The 6,795-nt window shown below is 52.0% G+C and overlaps 1 long non-coding RNA gene across 1 annotated transcript; it reads right to left on the reverse strand.

The window, feature by feature from the left end:
* Positions 1 to 210: 210 nt before the first annotated feature.
* On the reverse strand, positions 211 to 4,202 carry LOC147348902 (uncharacterized). Its single transcript, XR_015149380.1, has 2 exons — positions 3,373 to 4,202; positions 211 to 2,133 (listed from the first exon to the last, which is right to left on the reverse strand). It is a non-coding gene; the product is annotated as an uncharacterized LOC147348902 (long non-coding RNA).
* Between the last annotated feature and the right edge of the window lie 2,593 nt (positions 4,203 to 6,795).

The raw sequence follows: 6,795 nt of genomic DNA on the forward strand, positions 1-6,795 counted from the left end.
TTCCCCTGGGCATATGGGATCTTAGTTCCCCAACCAGGAATGAACCCACACCCCCTATGTTAGAAGGGCAGAGTCTTAACCACTAGACCACCAGGGAAGTCCCACATGGATTAATTTTTGTGTGTTGAACCCCTCATGCATTCCAGGAATAAATTCCTCCTTTTTATGTGTTGTTAAATTCTCTTTGCTAGTATTTCATTGACAACATAGTTGATTTTCTCCCCCAGTTTTACTGAGATATATCTGACACAGAACACTGTGTAATGTACACTGTCACGCTGTGTACACATTAACGGTGCACAGAGTGACGGTTTGATACACATGTATGTTATCAGTACAAAATGATTAACACAGTTCGGTTAGAATACACATCCTTCACCTCCCATGATTATCATTTGTGTTGTTGTTGTGATAAGAACATTAAAGATCTACTCTCCCAGCAACTTTGAGTATGAGTTTTATCCTCTGTTCCCTATCCACTCCATGTTTTCTTTCCTCTCAGCCCGGACCTCGGCTGATTAGAGTTCTTGACCCAGTAGAAAGACCCAGGCATACATTCCCAAAGGATACGAGTCCTGGGTAGGTTTCTGCCACTTTTTGGTTGATACCGCTTTGTGATAACCTTTTACTATTGGAATGGAAATACCAAGAGGCATCTCAAAGAACCCACTCGGTCTCTGGGTACAACGGTTAGAGTTCCTCCACCACCCCTCAGCTCCCAAACTCCTGTATTCTGACTGTGGGGAATACAGCACCAAATATTAGCCCCTGATTAAAGATCATGTCAGAAGCCATAAGATGGAGCCCCGTCCTCTCCGAGTGCAGCCTCCCAGCTGGCGCTGCCTTGTCTTCAGAGGCCACCTCGCCTTCCCATCAGGCAGCTACTTCCGGTGAGCACATAGAAACAGGGCCATTGCCTTCCATGGGCATCGCCTATTACTTCGTTTCTTCTGCTGTAAAATCAATCTTTTGGTCACAGAAATAGTCTGCTGGGTACCAGGAAGGTCTACAAGGCATCCTGCAAATCTGCGATGGTGGTGCTGGCAGAAGCATCAGAGGCAGGAAGGCAAAGCCATATCCAGAATAAACGTCCGCCCCAGGGACGGCAAGCAGCTGCTCCTTCCCCAGGGGAAGAAATCTAATGTCACTGACTTTTCACCAAGTGACTAGTGTTCCCTTGGAAGATGACACCATAATAGGGGCTCAGTGTTGGTCTCTGCTGCGGGCAGGTTAGATCCTCGATGGTGATGAAGCCGGGTCAGATGTTTTGAGGCAAAGTCCGTGATGCGGGGCCCATTCGTAGCCTCCATCCCTGCAGCCTTGGTTGTTTCGAGCATGGGCCCACTGGACAAGCACCTGGGGGCATGGCTAAAGTGGCTGAATGGCACAGGACGGACTGTCTTGCCCAGCTGATTCTTGAGATCCTCCTCTGCAGAGGTGCCTGAGGGTGGGTATTCACATGTGGTAAAGTCCCTTCACAGCTGAAGGAGGTCCAGCCTCCTGTCTCTTCCCCAGGTCACCCCATTACCAGTCTTCCAGTCTTGCTTTTTCCAACTCTCTGATGGCCCAGCCCAACCCAGTAGCAACTGCCCATTAATCAAATGTAGAGCCATACTTCTCACCACCTTGCAGTCCAGGCAAAGTGGTCAGCAACCCAGCACTTGAATGCTTGAAGTGAAGACCACAGGGAGACTTCTCTTTCATCGCTCTCCTTTAGGGCCACCTCTAGGTGGGACTGTAGGGCTGCAGCCATCCACTTCTGGACCATCCGTAAAGCAGGAGCGAGGTTTTTCCTCCTCAATCAACTAGTCATAAGGCCCTCCCCGTGAGGCCACAGGTCTGGACTGTGGGTGGGAGACCGGGCAGGCGGAGGAGGTAAGAGAGACAGCCTACGAGCAGATGTTGACAGACTCCTGAGGCACGTGGTCTACCTTCAAAGGCACCGAGGAACACGAGTTCACCAAACGTCCGGCGGTCGTAGCACAGGGTCACCAGCCTCCCAGCCCACAGAGATGCACACTGCCTGCCTGCGTGCCGGCCTGCCCTCGCAGTGACACCGCGGTGGCCTCCCGCTGAGCAGAAACAAGTTCACAGGACGTGATCGGTGTGGATCAAGACAAAAACAAGAGCGCTCTGTAATCAGGTCCAAACACAGACAAAAGTGTGAATGCTTTCAAATCCACAAAAAATGATCAAACACTCTCCACTCTTAGCTACTATGAGTGATGAATGCTTCTTTACCAAGTGCAGGCTTCCCTCCTCAGAGATGAGTTGTTACGATATTCAAGCATGTAATTTCCCCCACTTCCCCACAGCATCTAATCCAGAGCAAAGCCCTGCTTCCGATTCAACCTTCACCAAAACCACCTCATACAAGCCCATAACCAGCTCTGTGCTGAAGCTGAAGCTCCAACACTTTGGCCACCTGATGTGAAGAATGGACTCATTGGAAAACACCCTGATGCTGGGAAAGATTGAAGACAGGATAAGGGGATGACAGAGGATGAGATGGTTGGATGACATCACTCAGTGGATTCACACTCATTCACATTGACTCAATGGACATGAGTTTGAGCAAACTCCGGGAGATAGAGAAGGACAGGGAAGCCTGGTGTGCTGCAGTCCATGGGGTTGCAAAGAGCCTGACATGACTGAGCGACTGAACAACAACAACAGAATCGCCTCGTGCAAGGCCATAACCAACTGAGAAACTTCATGGCTCCTGGGTGTGTGTTCCCCTTATTGTAACTGCAGAGAAAAGTCAACTTTTCTTTTTTGGTTGTGCCTCACAGCATGTCGGATCTTATTATTAGTTCCCAGACCAGGGATTGACCCTGAAGGGGAAGTGAGGAGTTCTAACCTCTGGTCTGCCAGGGGAGTGCCCAGAGTAAGGCCAACTTGTTCGGTGATAGGTGTGCTCCTGTGGTCTTTAGCTGGAGGGCAGCCACACCACCCATCACCACACCACCCGCACCAGTGCCGATAAGGCCACATCATTTGTGGCAGCCAAACATGTGGCCATCAGGGTGCAGGGAGCAGAACCACTGCAGATAATCTAAGCAAGGCTGACACTAGACACAAGGCTCTGGACTGGGCCTCTGAGAACGACTTCCAGAGGTGGGGGTGAGGTTCCACCCTCTGGCTCTGCCTCCAGAGTCAGGAGTCTGCCAAACATCCAGAGCCGCCATCCTAGGCTGTGGCAGCCAAAATAGATGCTCCTGCAGCTGCTGTCACTGCCGTCCCTGCCTGCCAGCACTCAGGCAGCTGGGAGGAGGCATCAGAACCTGTTCACCCCTTCTCCATCTTGCTTGTCAGCAGAAAAGAGCAGAGAGCAGCAAGGACATGGCCTCCGCCCCCTTTCCCCCTCCAAACCTCCTGGATGATCAGGCAGTTGGCTGACTCCAATTTCCAAGCAGACCTGGGAGGGAGGAAGTGGAGACAGGCAGCCGCAGCGACTCCCCCAACGTGGCCTCAAGCAGCTGTGTGCGGCCCACTTCCAGATTTCTCTTTTTTCCCTCTCTCAAAGAAAACCATACTTTTGTGTTCAGCTCCACAGGGTCCCCACTACTGACTGGCGCGGGGAGGATCCGGAACCACCCTGTGGTCTGGGTCTCTAGGGTTCAGAGGGTTCCTGGGGCTCCCTGGGAAAGGGGGGCCCGCCCTGATCTATCGGGGGTGGGGGGCCGGGCGGGCAGTGTGGGGGCTCCTTGTCAGATGGCCTCTGGTGAGATGCGAGCAGATGCTCAGCCCCAAAGGCATAAAGGCCCCCGAGTCGTCGGAGGGCATCTCGGGGAGGGACGGCACTGGCGCGCTGAGGAAGCCCATGGCGGGGGGTGGGGGGCGATCCCTTCAGATCCCATCCCCGGCCTGGGTGAGTGAACTCCCGGCCTCCCGGACGGGCTTCTGGCGCCTTCCTGGAACTTCAACCCAGGAGGTCGGGCTTCCTGGGGCGCGGACACCAGAGCGCGGCCTCCCCGAGGTCCTGTTACACGTGCGCGTTGTGAAGTCACACTCGGCTGGTTAGTGAGGCCCGCCTGCATTCCAGGGACTGCCGCAGACCGCGGGGGAGGACGCCACGGAGCCGGACTGCGAGACCTGGAGCAAGGGTTGGCGGCCGGGGGCGGGGCGGGCGGGGCGGCGCATTCCTGCGGGCGGAGGCGGGCCCCGCGGCGCTGAGGGCTGACCACGCCTCCCTCCTGGACGACCACGCCCACCAACAACCACGCCTCCCGCTGGGTGACCACGCCCTATCAGCAGCCACGGCTCCCTCCGGTTTGACCACGCCCCATCAATAACCACGCCTCCTTTCGGGGTGACCACTTCCCGTTGGTAACCCCGCCCCGCCCGGGTGGCCACGCCTTCCGCCCTTCCGCTGACCCGCCTACGCCGGACCGGGAGGGGCTGAGCAAAATCCACTTATTTGGAAACTTGGTGCCTGTTCCTGGATCGTGGTCTGCTGTGCTGGGAGGCCGGGACGCAGGAAGACCCGGCGGCCGTGGGCCGGGAGGCAGAGGGCCCGCGGGTCACTAGGGGCCCCTGGACACTGATCCCCGCCGGGCGTTTGTGCTGCGGCGGCGGAGGGGACAGCTCTGGGACGAAGATGCACGTGGGTGGCAGCATCTAAGGGCAGCGACTTCGGTGCGTCTCGGTTGACTTGGACGGAGGGGTGTGTCCGCTGGAGGACGTGCTTACTCTAGGTGTAAGGTGACGCCGCCGGGAAGTGGGGACGGAGGCCCACACACTCACGTGGGAGGAGGGCAGTGAGCCTTTTGGTTTCCAAGGCTTCAAAACAGAGTCCAACCTCAGCGAGGCAGAGGACACCAAGGAACCTCAGAGCCCTCCCTGCTTGGGGTTGAGAACGGAGTTCTTCTGTCCTGTTTTTGAGGCAGGCAGTGAGATAAAAACCATCATCTTACTTACGTGAGGGACTTCCCTGGTGGTCCAGTGGCTAAGACTCAGCTGCTCCCAATGCTGGAAACCTGGATTCCGCTCCTGGGCGGGGTACTAGATCCCACATGCTGCAACTAAAGAGCCCCTGAACCTAAGAGGGGTGCAGCCAAATAAGTAAATAAATATATTTAAAAAGAATAAAGCCATGATCACTTTAAATAGAAATGTTCTTAACAAAGTTATATAATTGTTACAGATCAAACTACTGTTGTGAGATTTGTGTGGGGAACAACAGACTGGTTCCAAATAGGAAAAGGAGTACGTCAAGGCTGTATATTGTCACCCTGCTTATTTAACTTATATGCAGAGTACATCATGAGAAACTCTGGGCTGGAAGAAACACAAGCTGGAATCAAGATTGCCGGGAGAAATATCAATAACCTCAGATATGCAGATGACACCACCCTTATGGCAGAAAGTGAAGAGGAACTAAAAAGCCTGTTGATGAAAGTGAAAGAGGAGAGTGAAAAAGTTGGCTTAAAGCTCAACATTCAGAAAACGAAGATCATGGCATCCGATCCCATCACTTCATGGCAAATAGATGGGGAAACAGTGGAAACAGTGTCAGACTTTATTTTTCTGGGCTCCAAAATCACTGCAGATGGTGACTGCAGCCATGAAATTAAAAGACGCTTACTCCTTGGAAGAAAATTTATGACCAACCTAGATAGCATATTCAAAAGCAGAGACATTACTTTGCCAACAAAGGTTTGTCTAGTCAAGGCTATGGTTTTTCCAGTGGTCATGTATGGATGTGACAGTTGGACTGTGAAGAAGGCTGAGCACCGAAGAATCGATGCTTTTGAACTGTGGTGTTGGAGAAGACTCTTGAGAGTCCCTTGGACTGCAAGGAGATCCAACCAGTCCATTCTGAAGGAGATCAGCCCTGGGATTTCTTTGGAAGGAATGATGCTAAAGCTGAAGCTCCAGTACTTTGGCCACCTCATGCGAAGAGTTGACTCATTGGAAAAGACTGATGCTGGGAGGGATTGGGGGCAGGAGGAGAAGGGGACGACAGAGGATGAGATGGCTGGATGGCATCATTGACTCGATGGACGTGAGTCTGAGTGAACTCCAGGAGTTGGTGATGGACAGGGAGGCCTGGCGTGCTGTGATTCATGGGGTTGCAAAGAGTCGGACATGACTGAGCAACTGATCTGATCTGATCTATTTTATTTGGAAGCCTGTGGTCCCTACAGCTGATGAAGTAGAGAAGCCACAAATTAGCACAAAAGGCAACTTTTTAAAACAAGCTAAAAAGAAATCCTCCCTAAAACTGCAAAAGGTAAAAACTTTGAGAAAAGAGTTCCCCATATACCACTATGAAAAACCAGGATCTAAAAAAGGACTGAAGTTTGATAGGTTTTCTGTTCCAGAGCTGATGCTACTTTTAAGATATTCAAGAGCTCAGATTGAATAGAGGGATCAGCTAATACCTTTTAAAATATCTTTGAAAATTTTGGTTTTGTTTATGTTTTGCCAAAAGTTATTACTTCATTTTGGGTTTGAAGGGTTCGATAACAAAAGAAACCACATTTTTTACGGAAGATATTTGATTGAATCTCAATATACAGCCATTAAAGGAAAAGAAATAGAAACAGTAGAAGTAACAGCATCTACGTTGCCAAACTGGGCCGACAACCTACATCCAGACTTCACAGCACTGGGAAGTCCCTCCTGAACAGCAATCTGTAGTCCCAACTGGAAAAGGATCCTGAGTGGCATGTCCACCCCACAGGAGCAACTTCCAGTCGCCATTTTGGGGGCTCCTGCTTATATTCTCAGGCCACAGATGGATATCATCATCAGTTTGCAGGACAAAAATGCAGCTCTGGTTTTTTTCTT

Source organism: Bos grunniens, chromosome 21 (genome assembly GCF_055505025.1).
Source record: "Bos grunniens cultivar Pamir isolate PY7600 chromosome 21, Bosgru_T2T1.0, whole genome shotgun sequence".
Lineage (NCBI taxonomy): Eukaryota > Metazoa > Chordata > Mammalia > Artiodactyla > Bovidae > Bos > Bos grunniens.